Source organism: Zootoca vivipara, chromosome 9 (genome assembly GCF_963506605.1).
Source record: "Zootoca vivipara chromosome 9, rZooViv1.1, whole genome shotgun sequence".
Lineage (NCBI taxonomy): Eukaryota > Metazoa > Chordata > Lepidosauria > Squamata > Lacertidae > Zootoca > Zootoca vivipara.
The window spans coordinates 3,507,885-3,531,814 of NC_083284.1; the positions used below are offsets into that span (position 1 = coordinate 3,507,885).

At 41.2% G+C, this 23,930-nt stretch overlaps 1 long non-coding RNA gene across 2 annotated transcripts; it reads right to left on the minus strand.

The window, feature by feature from the left end:
- Window positions 1–211: 211 nt before the first annotated feature.
- LOC118078766 (uncharacterized) lies at window positions 212–23,573 on the minus strand. 2 transcript variants are annotated; one of them, XR_009558210.1, is made up of 4 exons: window positions 23,186–23,573; window positions 12,137–12,250; window positions 1,403–1,480; window positions 212–447 (listed from the first exon to the last, which is right to left on the minus strand). It is a non-coding gene; the product is annotated as an uncharacterized LOC118078766 (long non-coding RNA). The 2 variants fall into 2 exon arrangements; XR_004691773.2 differs by lacking the exon at window positions 212–447 and having other exon boundaries at window positions 1,331–1,480.
- Between the last annotated feature and the right edge of the window lie 357 nt (window positions 23,574–23,930).

Below are 23,930 nucleotides of genomic sequence, written 5' to 3' on the forward strand. Positions count from 1 at the left end.
TAGTTACAGGTAGGTAGCCGTGTTGGTCTGACGTAGTCGAAACAATTTTTTTCCTTCCAATAGCACCTTAGAGACCAACTAAGTTTGTCATTGGTATGAGCTTTCATGTGCATGCACACTTCTTCAGATACACTGAAACCACCAGGTTGTTGTTATTCCAAGCTTCACCTGAGGGTAAGACACCTGGCACGCCGGCTGGGGGGACGGGGGACGGAGCCCTAGCATCTCCATGGTGTTTCCGAACAGGTGGGTCCTGCCATCTCTTTTGGGAAATGCTATTGGCATTTAAGCAAAGCCTGTGACATTAGTTGCAAAGTATGCTAATTATGTACTTACATAGAAGGTAAAGCAGCAGCGTCATGGCAGTAACGACGAAAATCTCAAGTACGATAAATCTTTCACCCCTTGGAGATGTTAAGAAGGTAACGATCTCCTGAAAAGAAGATGCTTGAAAAAAAAAAATCTGATTTAGCCATCAGTAGCCAACATTGCTCTCAAATCTACCAACATGAGTTTGACCAAACTACTGGAGGCAGTGGAAGACCGGAGTGCCTGGCGTGCTCTGGTCCATGGGGTCACAAAGAGTCTGACATGACTAAACGACTAAAAAGCAGCAAGCCAACATACCATTGCCACTCCAGGAAAAGGAATTTCCCTATGCTGTGGCAGCCATCAGCCAGAGACAGTCAACTGTTCAAGGGGTGGTAATCTGGGTGGGTAAGCAGGTAGAGGAAGCAAGGGGGGATACCTTGATGCTTGAGGAAACTTCTGACCAATGTCTGGATCAGAAGACAGTAGCCTTTGATACTAAAGGACTTTCTGCCCACCAGGCAAATGACAAGGTGCTCCCTCCCAACACATAATTCCACATACAGAAGCTGGGCTGGACTGGCCATTGGCTGATATTTCGATGCTGCTGATGGGGCAGCAGACTAACTAAGAAGGTGCAGTGCAGCTTGTGTGGTCTACACTGCGGCCCTCCAGGTGTTTTGGCCTACAACTCCCATGATCCCTAGCTAACAGGACCAGTGGTCGGGGAATTGTAGTCCAAAACATCTGGAGGGTTGAAGTTTGGGGATGCTTGGTCTAAACATCCCTACCCACCCCAACACCTGCTACCTGAGGCAACTGCCTCATTCTACCTAATGGTAGAGCCATTCCTGGCTGCACACTGGAAAGGAACACCACAGCCAGCAGCAAAGAGTGGGCTGAATCCTGGCGTTTCTATGGGGCTTAGTGGATCTCTGGCACCCAAAGAGCTGTTTGGGCTTTTCTCTGCTCTCCTCCCTGGCATGACATGACTGGTTCCACTCCCTCCCTATCTCTCCATCAACTTCCCTTTCCCATGCATTCTTCTACTTTACGATAAACCTCATCCCATATGACTGTGCTGTATACAGACCAACAGTTTGTTTTAGTGTTGCTGGATGCTTTCCGGGTGCTTCATCATTTCCGGACTCTCCCTTCCTCTCAGTTGCACCTGTGAAAAAAAGAAGCTATTATAACGACTATGAACACATTGGTTGGATTGTGGGTGTTTTCCCTTTCAAGCTCAGAGTATAAGTCTCTTGTCAATCATGAAAGCTCACAAAATTTGCTTTTGTTGTCCTACACTAAGTCTCCCTATTACAGGAACATAAATTGATCCCTTCATGGATCAATGCCTTGTCGTGGCGAAGGGGCTTGAATAACTCAGAGAAGCTATGAGCTATGCCATGCAGGGCCACCCAAGATGGACAGGTCATAGTGGAGAGTTTTGACTAAACGTGATCCACCTGGAGAAGGAATTGGCAAGCCACTCCAGTATCCCTGCCAAGAAAACTCCATGGACAAAGACAACAGGCATATAAAAGTTATGACGCTGGAAGATGAGCCCCTCAGGTCGGAAGGCGTCCAACATGCTACTGGGGAAGAGCGGAGGACAAGTACAAGTAGATTCAGAGCTGATGAGCCGGCTGGGCCAAAGCCGAAAGGTCGCTCAGTTGCGGATATGCCTGGAAGCGAAAGGAAAGTCCGATGCTGCAAAGAAAAATATTGCATAGGAACCTGGAATGTAAGAACCATGGATGGAGGTAAGCTGGATGTGGTCAAAAATGAGATGACAAGGATAAATATTGACATCCTGGGCATCAGTGAACTAAAATGGAAGGGAATGGGCGAATTCAGTTCGGATGACTATCATATCTACTACTGTGGGCAAGAACCCCTAGAAGAAATGGAGTGGCCCTCATAGTCAACAAAAGAGTGGCAAAAGCTGTAATGGGATGCAATCTCAAAAATGACAGAATGATCTCGATACGAATCCAAGGCAGACCTTTTAACATCACAGTAATCCAAGTTTATGCACCAACTACCGGTGCTGAAGAAAGTGAAATTGACCAATTCTATGAAGACTTACAACACCTTCTAGAAATGACACCAAAGAAGGATGTTCTTCTCATTACAGGGGATTGGAATGCTAAAGTAGGGAATCAAGAGATAAAAGGAACAACTGGCAAGTTTGGCCTTGGAGTTCAAAATGAAGCAGGGCAAAGGCTAATAGAGTTCTGTCAAGAGAACAAGCTGGTCATCACAAACACTCTTTTCCAACAACACAAGAGATGACTCTACACATGGATATCACCAAATGGGCAGCATCGAAATCAGATTGATTATATTCTCTGCAGCCAAAGATGGAGAAGCTCTATACAGTCAGCAAAAACAAGACCTGGAGCTGACTGTAACTCAGATCATCAGCTTCTTATAGCAAAATTCCAGCTTAAACTGAAGAAAGTAGGAAAAACCACTGGGCCAGTAAGATACAATCTAAATCAAATCCCTTATGAATACACAGTGGAAGTGAGGAACAGGTTTAAGGATTTAGATTTGGTGGACAGAGTGCCTGAAGAACTATGGATGGAGGCTCATAACATTATACAGGGGGCAGGAACGAAAACCATCCCAAGGAAAAGGAAATGCAAGAAAGCAAAATGGCTGTCCAACGAGGCCTTACAAATAGCGGAGGAGAGGAGGCAAGCAAAATGCAAGGGAGATAGGGAAAGATACAGGAAATTGAATGCAGATTTACAAAAAACAGTAAGGAGAGACAAGAGGGTCTTCTTAAATGAGCAATACAAAGAAATAGAGGAAAACAATAGAATGGGGAAAACCAGAGATCTGTTCAAGAAAATTGGAGATATGAAAGGAACATTTCATACAAAGATTACCATAATAAAGGACAAAAGTGGTAAGGACCTAACAGAAGCAGAAGACATCAAGAAGAGGTGGCAAGAATACACAGAGGAATTATACCAGAAAGATATGGAGGTCTCGTACACCCCAGGTAGTGTGGTTGCTGTCCTTGAGCCAGACATCTTGGAGAGTGAAGTCAAATGGGCCTTAGAAAGCATTGCTAATAACAAGGCCAGTGGAAGTGATGATATTCCAGCTGAACTATTTAAAATTTTAAAAGATTATGCTGTGAAGGTGCTACACCCAATATGCCAGCAAGTTTGGAAAACTCAGCAGTGGCCAGAGGATTGGAGAAGATCAGTCTACATCCCAATTCCAAAGAAGGGCAGTGCCAAGGAATGCTCCAACTACCGCACAATTGCGCTCATTTCACATGCTAGCAAGGTTATGCTTAAAATTCTACAAGGCAGGCTTAGGCAGTATGTGGACCGAAAACTCCCAGAAGTGCAAGCTGGATTTCGAAGGGGCAGAGGAACCAGAGACCAAATAGCAAACATGCGCTGGATTATGGAGCAAGCTAGAGAGTTCCAGAAAAACATCTACTTCTGCTTCATTGACTATGCAAAAGCTTTTGACTGTGTTGACCACAGCAAACTATGGCAAGTTCTTAAAGAAATGGGAGTGCCTGATCACCTCATCTGTCTCCTGAGAAATCTCTATGTGGGACAAGAAGCTACAGTTAGAACTGGATATGGAACAACTGATTGGTTCAAAATTGGGACAGGAGTACGACAAGGTTGTATATTGTCTCCCTGCTTATTTAACTTATATGCAGAATTCATCATGCGAAAGGCTGGACTAGATGAATCCCAAGCCGGAATTAAGATTGCCGGAAGAAATATCAACAACCTCAGATATGCAGATGACACAACCTTGATGGCAGAAAGTGAGGAGGAATTAAAGAACCTTTTAATGAGGGTGAGAGCGCAGAATATAGTCTGAAGCTCAACATCAAAAAAACCAAGATCATGGCCACTGGTCCCATCACCTCCTGGCAAATAGAAGGGGAAGAAATGGAGGCATTGAGAGATTTTACTTTCTTGGGCTCCTTGATCACTGCAGATGGTGACAGCAGTCACGAAATTAAAAGACGCCTGCTTCTTGGGAGAAAAGCAATAACAAACCTAGACAGCATCTTTAAAAGCAGAGACATCACCTTGCCTACAAAGGTCCGTATAGTTCAAGCTATGGTTTTCCCAGTAGTGATGTATGGAAGTGAGAGCTGGACTATAAAGAAGGCTGATCGCCGAAGAATTGATGCTTTTGAATTATGGTGCTGGAAGAGACTCTTGAGAGTCCCATGGACTGCAAGAAGATCACACCTCTCCATCCTGAAGGAAATCAGCCCTGAGTGCTCACTGGAAGGACAGATCCTGAAGCTGAGGCTCCAATACTTTGGCCACCTCATGAGAAGAGAAGACTCCCTGGAAAAGACCCTAATGTTGGGAAAGATTGAGGGCACAAGGAGAAGGTGACGACAGAGGATGAGATGGTTGGACAGTGTTCTCGAAGCTACCAACATGAGTTTGACCAAACTGTGGGAGGCAGTGGAAGACAGGAGTGCCTGGCGTGCTATGGTCCATGGGGTCACGAAGAGTCGGACACGACTAAACGACTAAACAACAACAACAAGGAGGAGAGACTACCTGTAACTTTCTTTAAAATGGTGGAGAACTTTAACTTGATTGATATATGGAGATTTACACCCACTAGATAGAGAAATTCCTTTTTTAAAAAACCAAAGCAATCTGCTGAACAAACCAACTTGATATGTGATGGGGCATCTTGATATAGATACCGGCATAGCGAGCTGAAGCTTAAGGTAAACAATCTATTTGCTCACTAGCGAAGTCCAGCTATGCCATTTCACCCAGTATGCTCCGTGGCTTTTTCCTCTGCTAAAACTTCAGGAACCTTTCTTTCTAGTTCTAACTTGCAGACCTTGATGTGCAGCTAGAAAAGTAATCAGCTTCAGTGTCTATAAATCACTTTCAGTGATTCCTCTCTCATTAAACACAGATGTTTATTTTAGGATAGACTCCCCAGCCGAGAGATGCTTCCTCTCGGCTGTAAGAGCCACGACACACAGTACAATAGTACAACAGACAGTATAGATAAAGACATCACGCTACAGAGAATGCAAAAGTACACAAACATTCCTGAATGCTGATGTCATCGGCCTGCAATTGCAGGGCGAACGCTGGGCTGGCTATCTCCCACAGCTCACAATATGCATATCTAATGAAATATCACTGAGAACAAAAAAAAAGTAGGAAAACAACCAAGGACACGTTGGGAACACAATCCAGTATTATAGGAATTGAAAGGTGAAGAAAACCACATTTAGGTGGAGATTATGATGGACTTCTTGATAGCCAAACAATTTTACACAAAGCTGAAAAAGCTTTGAAAGACTTTTTTGAGTTAAACTTAAATCAAGGAGTGGATCTGACGGTTGTCTGGGTTTCAAGTAATGCGGCAATGTGGGTTTTTTTGATCCAACAAAATGCTTTCCAAAAAAAGATGAGAGAACAAAAACAAACAAACAAACAAATGAGAACTGCTGGAAGAATTGATTAAAAATGAAGAAGAATTGATTAAAAAATCTGGAAAAGGTTCAGTAAAACAAACCATAAAAATGTTATAAACACAATATTTGATGTTGGTAAATCAAGAAATTGAATGGAAGATGAAAATGTTATGGCAGAATTTTTATTTTTATTTTGCCAGCCAGCCAGGCAACCTGCTGATATAGCAGCTAAAGAAAAAAAACAAGACATGAACTTAATAAAGAAATGAAAAATAGAAGGAAAAGTTTTAGATAATCCGAAAGACATAAGAAAGCCATTTGTAAGGTATAATTCAGAACTGTATTGAGCTGGCAAAGAGAACATAAACAATATTGAAGACTATTGAGGACTTCTGGAGCAGCGCTCTTGGCAACTCCAGGCAGTCCAGACACCAGAGAAAACCGACGGGGAACATGAGGCATGAGTTTTCCCAAGCTCAGGTGGGGATCCTGAGTACCAGGCCCAGGGCAGCGCGTTAAAGGGGTTTCCCCAAAACCATTTAAAACCTATTTAAAAACGCCAGGCCGAGGAGCTAGCAAGGGGAGAACCACAGCGCTAAAGGGCAGAACCATTCTCCGGCGTTAGCATTTGCAAACCCAGCGAGGACGCACTGGACTCTCCAACAAGCTTAAAACTGGAGATAAAGAGACACCCCCACTTATAAAGAACTGGAAAACTGCCAGATATCGGCAGAGCAAAGGAGCGGGGGCAGCAGAAAGAATGTATAAAATACAGAGTGAGTTATTAAGAGTGAAAGGGCAACCGCCACAACACTAACGGTAACTGTTATTCAATTTCACAAAGGTGCCTTATAAGAGTGAATATAACCAGCAGAGAGTGTTTAGAACAGCAAAGACAGAGACTGCAGAGAAAGGGGAAGAACCAGCAGTCCTTTACTGCTGCAGCTTTTAATCAAAGCCTTCAATTAAAAGGAAACAAGGACAAAATACGCTGGGTCAGCTTTACAGGACAAAGGGGCTGCGAGGGGATGGAGAAGGGCGAACGAGTCAGCGTGGAGGAGTCCCGCCATAATGGAAACACAGGCAGACACGAACAAAGGCAAGCAGAAAGAGACTCCGAGGAGCCAGTCTGCATACGCGAAAGGGAAAAACAGAGGAGAGAAAATAGGGTGTAGAAAAAGCTAGAGAGACACCTAGGGGCAAACGAAGCGAAAGACAGTAAAGAGTAAAATCAACAGAAGGCAATCAAGCATAGCAGCAATGCCACCTATAGAGCAAACAGGAAATAGCAAGAATAAACTAATAAAATAAAGAACTGAACACTGCCGGCATATATTTGCTAAATGCGAAAGAACGGGTAACCCAAACAAAAGAAGATTCCTGGTCCTACTCAATACAGGAGCAATTAAAAAGGGAAACTTTTAAAAGTGGAAATGTAAATGTAAAAAGTGAAGCAAGGGAAACTCCCGGAAAATAATAGAAGCGCTGAGACTATATGAAATTGTTATTTTAAAGAGGTCTTGCCAGGAAGGTATTTCAATGGGATCGAAGAAGATTCAGACAACAATTGGTCTAGCTCAGCCTCTAACCAAACAAGGAGAACATCGATGGTGGAGAACGAGAGCAACATGGACATCAAACAGTTATTATTGGCAATGGAAAGAATGGAGAAAAATCTAGGAGACAAGATAACCACCCTAGATGGGAATATCAAAACCTTAGATGGAAAAGTGGGGGCATGGACAATAAGATTGAGAAAAACTCCGCATTAATAATGGACCTTTCTAATCAAGTGACAACAAAGAACAAAGAGCTAGACAAGACGGTGCAAGGAAACTCCAAGAGGAAAACAAAGAGGAAACTGAGGAAGGTTCAGGAAGAGACCTGAGATTCAATCGCTGTCCTTGAGATAAAGCAAAAGGAGATGATGTAACATTTTCGAGTAATTAACGAGAACCAGGAGGAAGAAATTTCAACGAAATTATTGAAAGAATTGGCAGACTGCTTTGGAGTTGAGGAGGATGAATTATCTTTGGATATTGAAAAAATATTTAGGGTCAGAGTGAACAAGTCAAGAAACAAAAAGGGACCAGGAGACTGTTTAGTATTTCTGAACTCGGGGATACTCAGAGAAAAGATCCTATTAAAGAGCAGAACTGTAGATGGAAAGAGGGGAGGTAGCACCATCACATATTGAAGGGTACTCCGTTGAAGGATTCCGGGGGTGTGTGGGAGGTGAGGGCCTAAGGCATGCCCCTAGCAGTGACCCCTGGGGGAGCTCCTAGTTAATGTGCATCAGCAGGACTCCCCCTACCGGTGGTTAACCCTTCCCAGACTCTCAGCAGACGGGCTGGAGTCAGATATAGCCGGTTAGATCCAATGCCTAAGCCAATACCGCTCAACACCTGGAATCAATCAACACCAGCCCATTAACCTGAAAATAATTGTGTCATGTGTCATTATTCTACCTAATTTGGGGGGGGGGGTGTCAGGAACTTGCCACGCAATATAAAGTTAAAGCATTGGCAGACGATGTAATTATTACTACAGAAAATCCAGAAGACAGTATACAAGAAGCCTTAAAGAAAATGACTGATTATGGAGGAGTATCGGGTTTCAAGTTAAATAAAGAAAAATCGAAATTATTAATTAAAAATATGGGGGTAAAGGAACAGGAAGAATTGGAAAGTGTAATAGGCCTTAAAATCACCATGAAAGCTAAGTATTTGGGGATCTGGATTACAAATAATAATTATGTGAAAAAGTGGAAGGATATTAAAGGATATTTAAATAAATGGGAAAAAAATGAACTTGTCTATATGGGGTAGAATATCCTTGATAAAAATGTCAATTCTCCCCCAAATGCTCTTTCTTTTCCAGACATTTCCAGTCAGAATGTTTTAAAGGCTGGCAAAGGGATCTTTCTAATTTTATTTGGCAGGTTAAGAAGCCAAGAGTAAGTTTCAAAGTATTGATGGAGCCCAGAGAAAGGGATGGGTTTGTGGTCCCAGACCTCAAGCTGTATTTTGAGGCTGCATGTATGATGTGGCTGAAAGATTGGATGTTACTGACAGATATGGAAATCCTAGACCTGGAGGGCTGGGACAAAGTATTTGGGTGGCATGGCTACCTGGGTCATGATAAAATAAAAGCACATAGAGGCTTTACTAACCACTTGGTGAGAAAGGCCCTATTCAAAGTTTGGGAAAGAAACAAAACAATACTAACAGCTAAAACTTCCTGGTGGTTATCGCCTATAGAATCATCAGCCATGCATAGAAATAATATGAAAGACAGTTGTCTAACATCTAGGGAACTCATAGAAGAGATTAATGACTGCCCGACAGTGAAGAGGTTTGAAGAACTAAAAGAGACGGGGGTGAATTGGTTAGAATATTTCCACTTAAAAACAATATTTGAGAAGGATAATAAATTTAAGGAGTTTGATAAAAAAAATCAGTTTGGGAAAAGGAAATCTTATATAACACCCAACAAATTCTCTCAAAAATATATAAATTGTTGCAAAATGGGGAAATAGAAAAGGAGGGAAAGGTAACGCTATTAAAAAATGGGAACAAGATCTGGGCCATACAATTGAATATAATGAATGGGGAAACTGTGGACAAAAAATGTAAATTTCACAGCATGTTACCTAATAAGAGAGAACTATATGAAAATGCATAACAGGCGGTATCTGGCGCCAGAAAGGCTGGCAAAAATGAATAAAACATATAATAATAAGTGCTGGAGATGTAAGAAACAAAAAGGAACCTTCTACCATATGTGGTGGACATGCCCCAAAATTGGGAAATTTTGGAGCATGATCCACAAAGAAATAAAGAAAATACTAATAATATCATACAGTAAAAGGCCAGAGGCATTCCTTTTAGGTATATTATACGACGATATCCCAAAAGACAAAACTAAATTTTTCTTATGTGTGACATCTGCAACAAGAATCCTGGTAGTTAAGTATTGGAAAGGGAATCAGATATCCACTAGGGGAGAATGGTTATGTAAACTTTCAAAATACTTAAGAGTTAGCCAAACTGACAGATATAATAAGACAAAAACCAAAAAGTGTAGTGAAAATGGAATGGGAGTGCCTAAATGAATACCTTAAAAGACAAGGTTCAAGGACAGAAATCTGGCTGAGTCAGGAATAACCTTGTGAATTGAAAGGATAAGAAAGAGGGATTCATATTTAGATGCTAGGATTGAGATGATAAGGAAAACAGGAAGATACAAAGAGAGGTAAAGGAGGTGCCGTGGGATTGGTGAAAGTCAATGTTTTCCTTTTTAGTGCTTATATTATTAATCTGTAAGATTTGCATTTGTTTTTCATATGTTTGTGTTTTGTGCATTGTTATTTTTTGTTTTTTGTTGTGTGGAAAATATTAATAAAATTTATTATTAAAAATATAGAAGATTATTTAAAGCAGAATAACTTACCAAAAATTCCAAAAGAGAAACCTAATTCATTTAATGCACCTATAACTATGATGGAGTTATAACAGGCAATTAGTCAAGCCAAAATGGGCAAAACACCAAGGCCAGATGGGTTACCAGCAAAGTACTATAAGAAACTACAAGATTATCTAGCGTGACCACTAAAAGATGTAACTAATGAGATCTTAAATACAGGGGAAAGTGCCAGGTCCTTGGAAAGATGCTTACATTACACTAATTCCGAAACAAGACATGGATTTATTATTTGTCAAAAATTATAGGCCGGTCTTGGAAATGGCAGTGCGGATTTGATCGCTCTGAAAGGTACTATCGGTCTGAGGCTGGCAGGGGTAAGGGGGGGGGAGTGCCAGGGCTAGGCACCCCCCCCCCCGAAAGCCTCATTAGGTGTGTGAGGTGTCGGGGGCTCTGGCAGAAGCAGCAATCACCTGCTGCCCTTCTGGAAACCTTGCTGAAAGGCAGGTGTGGGGGGTGAGTGTGGTTGAGAGCGCTCACAGCTTTAACGTGACCCTGCGAGCCGAAGTCACAAGCAGCCACCAAAAAGCAGGAGATTTTCCTAACAGCATCTGGAGGCTGAATAAACAGTAAGCTGTCTGAAATTAAATTTTTTTTGGGGGGGGGGGAATTCGGCAAAAACGGAAACCAAAAAGGAAGTCAACTTCCGTTTTATGGAAACCTGCCAACTGCAAGGGAAAGATTTGTAAGTAAGCTAAACGAATAAGCTATTTGTTGCTTCCCCGGTGAGGAGTTCTAATTTTGGGAATTTAACAGCACTGACATTGAACTTGGAACATGACCTCTATTGGAGCTTTATTGGATTAATATGCTGTAAATTTGAACTTGACCAAGCAGCTCTGGATCTTGGATTATAAATATAACTGGAAATATATTGATTTTATTTGGATACACCTGGAACTTCACAATCTGACCCAAAGCTAAGCACTGGAACACTCACTCAACTTTGGGTGGAACCATTGGGAAGGGTGAGTACCTGGAAATAGCTGGAGGTTGGATGCTGAGAGAAAGAAACAAGGTGATTGGTGAAGACCAGTGTGCAAGGAAATGTTTATTTTAAAATTGGATCTATAACTATTTGGGATTAAAGAGAAGGAACAAGACCACATTTGGTTGGAACGGTTGGATTTGGCAACAGGCTTGAACTGACGTTAAGAGGACCAGTCAATTAAATTACAGTAATTTCCCCCTTTTTCAGCTGTGGACATCAGTAATGTGTTTTCCTTTACTTCTGCTTATTGTCTTCTTCTTTTAATAAGTTACTGTGTATATATTCCCAAACTGTTTGCCTTTTGTCTGTTTGATATTTTGAAATTTTGGGTTCTATTCTGTCTGCTCCAACTAGCAGGGGTGAGAACCAAAACAAAACTGTGAGTGGTGATCTTGAAGAACTGATAAGAGTGACTCTGAGAAGCCAGTGTTTTGAGAGCAGATACAAAACTGTAAGTAAAAAGGATGTCAACTAAGAGCAAAGTCTCTTCAGCTGCTACAGCAGCAGCAGCAGCGACTCAAAGAGGCTTGGCTCAGGAGGAAAAAGCCCCTTCCTGAGAGAAGCTATTTTTTTGGGCAGATTTTTAAAAGGAAATGTTAACACAAATGCAAAAGCAATTTGAAAATGTGGGGGAGGATATGGAAAAGAACACTAAAAGAGTAATAGATAAGTTGGAGGCTTTGGATATATCTGTTAAAAACTTGAAGGTTAAATCCCAAAAAATGGAAAAAAGTGAATGAAGAACTGAAGGAGGAACAAGAGTTAATAAAGGGAAATATGAGAGGGACTATTTGGGAGGCAAGACCAATTTGAGGACCATATTGCTCTTTTAGAAATGAGACTAAAATCTAATGTTCACTTTATGAGAAACCTCATCTCATATGACTGTGCTGTATACAAACCATCAGCTGGTGGGTTTGCCTCCACTGGTGCTTCTGCTGGTGCTTCCACCGGTGCTGCAGGCATTTCAGGCGCTGGCTCCTCCATCCTCTCAGTTTTATTTGTGAAACAACAAGCTAGAATAAGACAACAACAAATGGCAGAATTAGAGCGATATCTGTAAAGTATAAAAGAATAAAAAGAAATATAATAAAGAGGGGAAAAACAAAACCACTGTAAATAATCCTTTGAGAAATAACAACAAAAAGATCCAGATACAATGGAAAGGGTTGGAAGTATTGTTTATTACTGGAATCAGAGTATATTTAAAAATCTTCTTATGTATATGATTTCAGTTTTGTTTAGTTTGATATTTTAAATTGTGTTCGTGGTCGAGAAGATCTGATGTATTTTTTTTTAGAATTTTGAAATAAAGTTTTTCCAAAAAAACACACCAAAAAAACAAAAACAAATGGAGAATAAGATTATGAGCACATTAGGTAGAAAGTGGCATCAGTATTAGACTATCCTTTCCCGTAAAGACGTTGTTGAGTCCAAGATAACTGAAACGTCTTTCTTTCTTTCTTTTTGCTGGATCAATCTCAGTTTTAAACCAAAAGAGATGTTCCATATGGATTCCAAGGCATTTTTTAAAAAATGTTTTAGGTAATATAGCACATTCTCATTTTGCATCCTATTCCTCTCTAAACTCCTGGACATCTAGTTTACAGGACCCCAGTAAGATGTTCACCATTTAGTAGATAGTGTGGGACCTGTGAGGGCTTCAGATGTTCCTGGGTGCAAACTTCGGGAATTGTAGACCAATAACATCTGGAGGGCCATTTGTTCCCCACTCTTGATGGAAGGTATATACATTTAATTATATCTCTATCTCCTGATGGTCATCATTGAAGAGGAGGAGGAGGAGGAGGAGGAGGAGTTTGGACTTGATATTCCGCCTTTCACTCCCCTTAAAGAGTCTCAAAGTGGCTAGCAATCTCCTTTCCCCCACAAAAAACACACTCTGTGAGGTGAGTGAGGCTGAGACTAGCCCAAGATTACTCAGCAGCTGCATGTGGAGGAGTAGAGAAGCGAACCCGGTTCACCAGTTTACTAATCCACTGCTCTTAACCATTATACCACTGCTGGCCCTGCCTAGTACTCAATCTTTAATTCAATTAAAGATTGAGTATTAGATGTGGTCTCTGTTGGATGCACATAAATCCAATTGAATGTACCAAGACTTTGGAGACCATGAGTTGGACCTGGAAAAGAAGTAGAGGGGAAGCTGCTACACAGGCTATACAAGTGTGCCATTTTGTTTTCTTTTTGCAAAGACCCAGCCTGACATCTGATGCTATGGCAAAAGAAAGAAAGAAAAAAAGAAAGAAAGAAAGAAAGAAAGAAGAGGGCTGTTGTCTAATTCCATTTCAAAGCCATCTGAGACCACAAATTTGACATGAGTCAACAGTGCGATGCAGCAGCTAAAAAAGCCAATGCAATTCTGGGCTGCATCAATAGGAGTATAGAATCTAGATCAAGGGAAGTAATAGTACCACTGTATTCTGCCCTGGTCAGACCTCACCTGGAGTACTGTGTCCAGTTCTGGGCACCACAGTTCAAGAAGGATACTAACAAGCTGGAACGTGTCCAGAAGAGGGCAACCAAAATGGTCAAAGGCCTGGAAACAATGCCTTATGAGGAACGGCTTAGGGAGCTGGGTATGTTTAGCCTGGAGAAGAGAAGGTTAAGGGGTGATATGATAGCCATGTTCAAATCTATTTTGTCATATAGAGGAGGGAGAAAGGTTGTTTTCTGCTGCTCCAGAGAAGCAGACACGGAGCAATGGATTCAAACTACAAGAACGAAGATTCCACCTAAACATTAGGAAGAACTTCCTGACAGTAAGAGCTGTTCGGCAGTGGAATTTGCTACCAAGGAGTGTGGTGGAGTCTCCTTCTTTGGAGGTCTTTAAGCAGAGGCTTGACAGGCATATGTCAAGAATGCTTTGATGGTGTTTTCTGCTTGGCAGGGGGTTGGACTGGGTGGCCCTTGTGGTCTCTTCCAACTCTATGATTCTATGATTCTATATGCTAGTAAATTAGTTTTTCAAAGACTTATATTTTCTGGATCATGGTCTGGATCATGGTCTAGATCTGGATTTACAAACTGGGCCCACGAATGAGAGCAGCACACCTGTATTGCCAGGGAATAAAACAGAATGTGGTGCTCCTGGTTTGCAATGTAGCTGGAGCTTTAATACAAGGAACATGGCTGTTTGAGAATAAGTGAAAGCTACTTCATGGCTTGGCCACCTATCAAACACCTGACTGCATGGGGGAAGGAAGGAAGAACCAGTTGTCTGGGAACTTTGACCAAACCACAGAGATAAAGAATGCAAATGAAGGCTCATGCCCACATGTGCTAACTCTCAGGCCTGATCAAAGGATGGAAACGGAATTACGTCATGAATTATATCTGTTGCCAGCTTGGCATGAGACCTACGCTACAGACAACCGTATTTTTCCGTCTATAAGACGCCCCCATGTATAAGATGCCCCCTATTTGGGGGACTCCAAATTAAGAGAACACCCCTAAGTACAATCCCAATTAAACAAGCCCCAATTTTAAACCTAACTTTTTGGTTTGAAAAATCTAGTCTTATACAAGGAAAAATACGGCATATAAGGGCCAGCAGCTGAAGGAGACAGAGAGATCTTGACACAGTTTTATGCTCCATTCCAGAATGTGAAGAGAACCCTCTTCCAGTCTGCAGTGTCCCAGCTAAGCCTTCCAGATCTCCATTGGCTGGAGAGACAGGAAGAACTAAACCTATCCTATCTCTTTGTTGTTGTTGTTGTTGTTGTTGTTGTTGTTGTTGTTGTTGTTGTTGTTGCCTAAGATATTTTGTTTGTTGGTTATATTTATAGCTTTGTAGTTTATTCCAGTTGCTGTTGGCTTTATATTAGACTCCATTCCAGGTTGCTAGTTAATTTCTTTGCTAATTAATTAATAATATTAATTAATATTACGAATTAATAAAAGTTTGTCTCTACCTAAGAGTCTGTCAGTCCTCCGTATAGTGGAATCCAAAGAACCTCTTGCTTGCTTGGTGACGTTATTGGCCAAACAGCCAGTAGAGGACGCTGGCAAGACAGCACGTGTACACAGCCCTAGATTGAACCACCACTCAGTTTCATTGGATTACCCTGAGTTCTATTATTTAAAAGAGAAAAACCATTTGTAGTTTATAAAAGCTCCTTATCATTTAGCCGCTTAGTGACCTTTTGGCCCTGGAATGAGACCCTGCAAATATAATAGCTTGTAAGGAAAGTGTTCCATCCATCAGACCTCTTCCTGTTTGGATACCTTGGTGTTCTCTCTAACTTCTTCTTAAGGGTGTTTCATCCTTCCATTCACTATGAACCACCTCCCTTGTGATGTCAGACAATCCAGAACTCCTCCCATTTAAGCTATACCATTTCCTGATTGGCTGATGATCATATCGAATCAGCATTCCACATAAAGCTTAAACCCAGGAAAATGTTTACTTCAGATCCTTACTTCTTATGCTATGCTAGTAATATTGGAAAGCTTCCTATCTCAACACTTGTACCGGGAAATATGGGAAAGTGTGTTAGTGTAAATCTTCATTGGCAAAGTTAATGCACAGAAATAAGGAACAGAAGCAGTCATATTTCAACATTTTTGGTCTACATTTCTTGAATGTATCATCATCAAAACATACATGCCACCACTGCTATTTTTCCATAAAAAAGGGTACCGGAACCATTGGCGGAGAAACGGGAGGGCGGAGCAAGTGGCCTGCCCTCCGCCGCCACTATTCCGGTCCGATGCCATCACGGTGCCGCCCGGAAGTGAGCGTCGCCCCATACACGCCGGGTCCCACGCCCCCACAGGTGGCGTGTCACACCCCAGAATGATCTTAATACGAATCCAAGGCAGACCTTTTAACATCACTGTAATCCAAGTTTATGCACCAACTACTGGTGCTGAAGAAAATGAAATTGACCATTTCTATGAAAACTTACAACACCTAGAAATGACACCAAAGAAGGATGTTCTTCTCATTATAGGGGATTGAAATGCTACCTCTGTTTATTATAAGTGATATAACTTTGTCCTTAGAAAATTACATGTATTCCTGATTTAAGGATAATTATTTTAAGATGGTTTATCATTTAAAACACAGACAAGCTATCTTTGTACATTATAAGCAATTCAACTCTTTATTTAGAAAACAGAATGCAATCTTGATGTAAGGTTAGTTATTCATAGATATACCTGTTATGTTCATTTATTTGAACATATTCTCTTTCTTTTACATATGATAAAACTTTATGTTTAGAGATCTGAATGAATTTTTGTTATAAGGAGAATTATTCTAAGATTGATTTCGCAATGTTCCAGCTGACGAAGAATTGTCGAAACAGGGCCTTGTCCTGATTTTTACTGGAATTTATCTTCATTTTGCCTTCAATATGGGGATTGATTCCTATTTGAACTCCTCACACAAATAAAACATTGTGAAGATTTATTTGAAATCCATTTTTCTTCTGGCCTGAGTTCTTGCAATTTACTGTTTATTTCTGTAGCAAAATTCCAGCTTAAACTGAAGAAAGTAGGAAAAACCACTGGGCCAGTAAGATACAATCTAAATCAAATCCCTTATGAATACACAGTGGCAGTGAGGAACAAGTTTAAGGATTTAGATTTGGTGGACAGAGTGCCTGAAGAACTATGGATGGAGGCTCGTAACATTATACAGGAGGCAGCAACGAAAACCATCCCAAGGAAAAGGAAATGCAAGAAAGCAAAATGGCTGTCCAACGAGGCTTTACAAATAGCGGAGGAGAGGATGCAAGCAAAATGCAAGGGAGATAGGGAAAGATACAGGAAACTGAATGCAGATTTCCAAAAAATAGCAAGGAGAGACAAGAGGGCCTTCTTAAACAAGCAATGCAAAGAAAAAACAACAGAATGGGAAGAACCAGAGATCTGTTCAAGAAAATTGGAGATATGAAAGGAACATTTCATACAAAGATTACTATAATAAAGGACAAAAGTGGAAAGGACCTAACAGAAGCAGAAGACATCAAGAAGAGGTGGCAAGAATACACAGAGGAATTATACCAGAAAGATATGGAGGTCTCGTACAGCCCAGGTAGTGTGGTTGATGACCTTGAGCCAGACATCTTGGAGAGTGAAGTCAAATGGGCCTTAGAAAGCACTGCTAATAACAAGGCCGGTGGAAGTGATGATATTCCAGCTGAACTATTTAAAATTTTAAAAGATTATGCTGTTAAGGTGCTACACCCAATATGCCAGCAAGTTTGGAAAACTCAGCAGTGGCCAGAGGATTGGAGAAGATCAGTCTACATCCCAATCCCAAAGAAGGGCAGTGCCAAAGCATGCTCCAACTACTGCACAATTGCCCTCATTTCACATGCTAGCAAGGTTATGCTTAAAGTTCTACAAGGCAGGCTTAAGCAGTATGTGGACCGAGAACTCCCAGAAATACAAGCTGAATTTTGAAGAGGTAGAGGAACCAGAGACCACATTGCAAACATGCACTGGATTATGGAGAAAGCTAGAGAGTTCTAGAAAAACATCTAGTGGTGCACAATTAGACATCACCAGCAAAAGCTCTGAAGATTCCAGCAGCATCCAATAGAAAGGCAGATTGCACGCTGTCACCAGCAAAAGCTCTGAAGGGCGGCGCCAAAATAATGACATCATCAACCAAGCAACTGAAACCACCAATACGGCCTTTACCAGACCGTATTGGCATTAGGTATATGGTGCTGGAGGAGACTCTTGAGAGTCCCATGGATTACAAGAAGATCAAACCTATCCATTCTTAAGGAAATCAGCCCCGAGTGCTCACACAGATCGTGAAGCTGAGGCTCCAATACTTTGGCCACCTCATGAGAAGAGAAGACTCCCTGGAAAAGACCCTGATGTTGGGAAAGATGGAGGGCAGAAGGAGAAGGGGACGACAGAGGACGAGATGGTTGGACAGTGTTCTCGAAGCTACCAACATGAGTTTGACCAACTGCGGGAGGCAGTGGAAGACAGGAGTGCCTGGCGTGCTATGGTTCATGGGGTCACGAAGAGTCGGACACAACTAAACAACTAAACAACAACATAAGGAGGAAATGGCAACCTTTATGGTTAAAAAGGATTTCTCTACGTGTACCCTTAGAAAGCATTTATGAGGCAATAGAGGATTCCAAATGGTGGAAAATTCTAAAGGCTAAGGGATATCATATAGTTAAAAATATGTATAGAGGAGAGTCATTAAAGACATTGCAGAAACTAACAAAGAACAGAGGTAACCAACATTGGTTAAAAATTGGAGAACTATACAACAAAATTTCTAAAATCCTAGAGATAGGAAATATGAGTTCAAAAGAGCCAGTAGAGGAACTATATATAAACAAATGGGGAAAAACGAAACATGGGATGATAGGTAAAATCTATAAGAGAATGATCACAAACAAGAAACAGACAACTTAACTTATTCAAAAGATGTGGAGTAAGGAAGAACAAGTTAGCGAATCAACGGTTGAAAGGATACTGAAAGGAATAGATGAGATTAAAGTAAGCAAATATAGAGAGCTGGAATAGGAACGGTGAAAGAGGACACCCCTGTGGAACTCCTCTGCATATTGGGAAAGGTTGGGAGTATTCACCATTAACTCTCACCACTGCTGTTCCTTCCTTATATAGTTCTTCTATTGCAAAACGATAAACCTCTCCTATTCAATATTTTGTCCTTATTTCCCATAAAAATTCCTGCGAGAGTGTATCAAATGCTTTAAAGATGTCTAATTTCAGTAGCCCAAACTAGGTCTTGAACTGTTATTCCCATCATTTCTTTAATTTGTCCTGTTATATCCAATACTAAGGGACGCAGGTGGCACTGTGGTCTAAGCCACAGAGCCTAGGGCTTGCAGATCAGAAGGTTGGCGATTTGAATCCCCAGGATGGTGTGAGCTCCTGTTGCTCGGCCCCTTCTCCTGCCCATCTAGCAGTTCGAAAGCATGTCAAAGTGCGCTGCTCTGGTTTGCCAGAAGCGGCTTAGTCATGCTGGCGACATGACCCGGAAGCTGTACGCTGGCTCCCTCGGCCAATAAACAAGATGAGCGCCGCAACCCCAGAGTCGTCCGCGACTGGGCCTAATGGTCAGGGGTCCCTTTACCTTTCCCTTTTTATCCAATACTGTACTAACTTTGTATTCTGGTCAAGTTGATTCCCCAATGCCTAAGCGTTTCCCCTATTTTCTTTTCTTAAATCCATAATCATATCTGCAAAATCAGTTTTTGGTTCTAATTCCTGGGCCAAAACCCTTCTCCCCTGTCCTGGAGTTTTTGCAGAAGTTCCAGTTGGGACCAGTGATTTTCTTGCAGCCATATTTTGATATTTATAATTCAAAAATTTAATTCTATTAATTGACACAATCTATCCCAATGAAAACACAGATTTTACCAATATATATACTTCTATAACCACTAACTGTCCTGTCACACTTCCTCTTTTGGCAAAAAGAAGAAGACAGCCATGAGTTCTCAAATACAACTACCCACCAACAGATGTCCCTCTCCTCCCCTTCTCCTCTATCTCTCTTTATTTAAAAACACTTCTGTTGAACTAGCTGTTCCCAAAACAAAATTCTGTTCATTCAAAGGGAAGGCTATATACAGACCTTCCTGTTATGCTATATCGACATTCACTTTTTAAAAAATAAAATTTTATTAATTTTCCAAAAATTAAAAATAACAACAATTATTGATTTTATAATAAGAAAAAAAAAAGAAAAAAAAACATTAACAATTTTTTAAACAGTAATTTTTTGCTTGACTTCCCTCCATTACCCCTCTTGGTTCCATTATTTTGTGCTTATTCATGCACATCCACAAAACCTTATGTTCTTAACAATCCAATTTTAAAACCTTCTTCATCCTATTACAAATGACTTTTAAAAGTTATAGTACAGTCATACCTCAGTTTAAGTTCGCCTTGGTTTGAGTACTTTCAGTTTAAGTACTCCGCGGACCTGTCTGGAACGGATTAATCCACTTTCCATTACTTTCAATGGGAAAGTTCGCTTCAGGTTAAGTACGCTTCAGGTTAAGTACAGACTTCAAGAAACAATTGTGTTTGTAAACCGAGGTACTACTGTAATGTAGAAATCTGTACACAAAGCTTAAAAAAATATGCATTAAATATCCCCCCCCAAAAAATCAAAATCCTCTTTCTTTCTTGGGTTTCATATTATCTAATCTGTCCTGCATATCTGAAGAAGTGTGCATGCACACGAAAGCTCATACCAAAATATAAACTTAGTTGGTCTTTAAGGTGCTACTGAAGGAATTTTTTTATTTTGCTGTCCTGCATAGTTCAATAATTTATTTTGCCAATCTGTTTTATCTTCTTTGGTGGGAGCTTCTTTTTTCTGAAAAGGCTGGTTGGTCTTGGCCTGGCCTCCATTCTTAAATACAGGGACAAAGTCTTTCGCTCTTACCTTCCAAGTTCTGCAGAATCCGGGACCAGCAGCCATTTGACACCGGAAGTTGCGTCGATGTAACTTCCGGTGTTGCTTTGCCCTTCTATGGGCACCAAAAATGGCCACCGCCGGCTTCGAAAGTCGCTTGTACGCATGTCAGGAAGTGCGCCGACGCAACTTCTGGTGTCGCTCCGCCCATCTATGGGCACCAAAAATGGCCGCCGCCAACACCGGAAGTCACGTCTATGCACTTCCGGACATGCGTAGATGCGACTTTTGAAGCTGGCGGTGGCCATTTTTGGTGCCCATAGAAGGGCAAATCGGAATGAAAAAAAATGGCCGCCGGCAGGAGAAAATAACGGAGAAAAACGGGAGACGAAGTGAAACGGGGGACCACCGGGAAAAGGTAAGTAAAAAAGGGGTTTTCCCGAGGAAAACGGGAGACTTGACAGCTATGCTTTCGCTCAATGAGTCCATCAAATCCTCTACATCTCAATATCATATTTTTAAAACAACAATCATTTCCCGCATTTTCTTCAAATCTTTATATGTCTTTTCCCAGGCCTTTTCAATAATTTTACATTGCCACCACATAAGGTAGCTTCTTAAACCTTTTGCCCTCCCTTCCTGTTTCTTCTCTATCGCAGTCAAAGCTTCCCAGATCATTCCACACATAGCAACATTCACAAGAAGGAGATTGGAAAACCCGTTTTGTGGGCTTCTTCTTCTTCTTCTTCTTCTTCTTCTTCTTCTTCTTCTTCTTCTTCTTCTTCTTCTTCTTCTACACCAACTACATGACACCTAGAGATAAAAAAGCAGGTTCACCCCCCTCCTTCCATAGTTAAGGAGCAAGGTACCCATCACCCAGGAATCAAAACCACTGTTGAACGCACAGACCAAAGCAAAAATAGGGAATAAAACCAAATAGTTAGAACAAAGAGCTAGGAATCCAAAACTTTCCAAGAAATATTTCTTCAGCTTCTTCTGAAAGTCCAATTCAGGGATATTCCGGGGGTGGGGTTTACCCACTGGTCTGAATCAATCACAACAATAGCAATAAAAAGGAGAGGAAGGAGAAAGGGGAAATATTAAAAGAAAGAAAAAACAGTAGTAGAGAAGTTTCCAGGTTTCTGGCAGACCAGGTTGTCTAATATGTCTTGGATATCTTATAATTAATCTCTAGAATCTCTAGAATGGTGAACAAGCCAAATCCTTCGGTGTTATTCACAATTCCCAAGCAGAGATCTTGAACTCTATGTCTCATTGCAGGGAAAACCCCCAAAGAAAACCAATTGTATTATATCAAGTTCAATGACCCAAATTCAAGCTTCAATTTCAATGCCTAAACTTCCAGAAACCACCCCAGCAACACCCCCAATAAAAAAATATTTAAGAAACTATTTAGAAAGTTTCGACTCCCAAAACTGCCCTGGATGCTCATGACCTCAAGAGGTTTACTCATACAAATAAATGGTTTTGTCTTCACACCACTGAAAGAAACTGACCTTATAGTATTATATGAAATAAGGTCAAAGTCAAAATCAAACATTCTATCCAAGTTTTCTAAGGAATTTCATCCTTTGATATTTAGTCATAAGCAGTCATAAGCAAGGAAGCAAGAAAAAAGTTAAAGTAAACGTCAAATAGACATTTGTAGAATATTCCTGTGCAGAGTAAAATACTCCACGGTTGGGATGGGCTTCCTTTTCTTTTTAATCATATTTATTTTATTTTGCAACACAAACAACAACAACAACAACAACAACAACAACAACAACAACAACAACAACAACTTATTTCTACTCCGCCCATCTGGCTGGGTTTCCCCAGCCACTCTGGATGGCTTCCAACAAAAGATTAAAAATACATGAAAACATCAGTCATTAAAAACTTCCCTAAACAGACACTTCCGATTCGTCGCGCTGGCGAGAGGACGCAGAGACCTCGAGCTCCGAGGTCTCTGGCATCGCGGAGGGGGGGGGAAGTCCGTGGGGCGCACGGACTCCCCATAAGAACACCGGAAAGTGCGTTCCGGTGGCTTAGCAGCCTGGCAAAGCTCTGGACGCGATTCCTCCTCTATTCGGGAGCTCAGTAGAGCGACTGAGAATCAGAGGAGTGGAGTTGCGGGAGCCATCTTGGGCAACATTGTTACCTCCAAGAAGCGAAGCTCCGAGTCTTCAGCCAGCAAGCGGCGGATTCTTCCCAAGATACAAAAGATTTGGACAAAGTAAGTGAAATCTCTAATTTGGAAACTTAATTGGAATTATAGGAAGAGATTCTAAAAAATGGAAGTCGATCTTTTCCTACTGTGGACTTCAGAGGCGCGAAAATATCCCAAAGCCGAAAGTGAAAATGATTGCTTTTATAACTCCAAAGAAAGAAAGCTTTTTCTAACCCCTTCTCGACCCTGGAGCTGACACCCCACGAGGCTCAGCAAGGTTATTAAAACAGCTGATAAGAAGGAGAAACTTTTGTTAAAGACGTTATTTCATAAGTAGAAGAAGTAAAGACTTTGAAAATGATTAGCCAAGATTGAGGTTACCGTTTTTGAGGAAGGAATTTTCCAGTGTCTGCTGTCTTCTTATCTTCACTCTGCTTGCGGTTAAGAAAAAATGCCTGCACCCTATTCAACAGCCTTCCGTGAGAAGGTGTTAAGTTACTTGGAAATTCTTGGAGGCATGAGAGATCTCTTAAAGAGACAGGAACAATTCAGTTCACCATTGGTAAATATAGCAGACCATGGACAGGAACAAGAGGCAATTTCTGAAAATGAAAGGGATCTCAAAAATCAAGAAGAGGATGATGCTCAACAAAAGGTGAAAAAAGAAGAAGAGGAAGAGAAGAATACTAATACCAGTAGTTTTGGAAATTTAACTGAGAGAGCAACCCCTGTGGAGAAGCATCACCCCCAATGGAATATGTTTCTTGAAAATGGGGAGACTGGGGAAAATAGAGAAAGGAGAAGTGAGACTGAGGGGTGGAAAAAACAGAGCGAAGGGAGGACGGAGACCGGAATTTTGAACTGGGAAAGACTTGGTGTGGGATGAATAAACTGGTAAATTGGTATTTAGGCTGGCTGAAAAACGGCTCTGAAATCTTGGCTTGATGAAGGAATTGCTGGACCAAATGGGGGAAAACTCCGGGGGGGAGGAGAGGGCGATTAAGAGAATAATGTTAAGACGTTTGGTTAGAGATATTAATAATATGTGAATATTGATATTTCTTCTGGGGGGTGGAGGAAGGGCTGGGGGAAGAAATTTTAGATTTGTGGAGTAGTAATGCTGTGT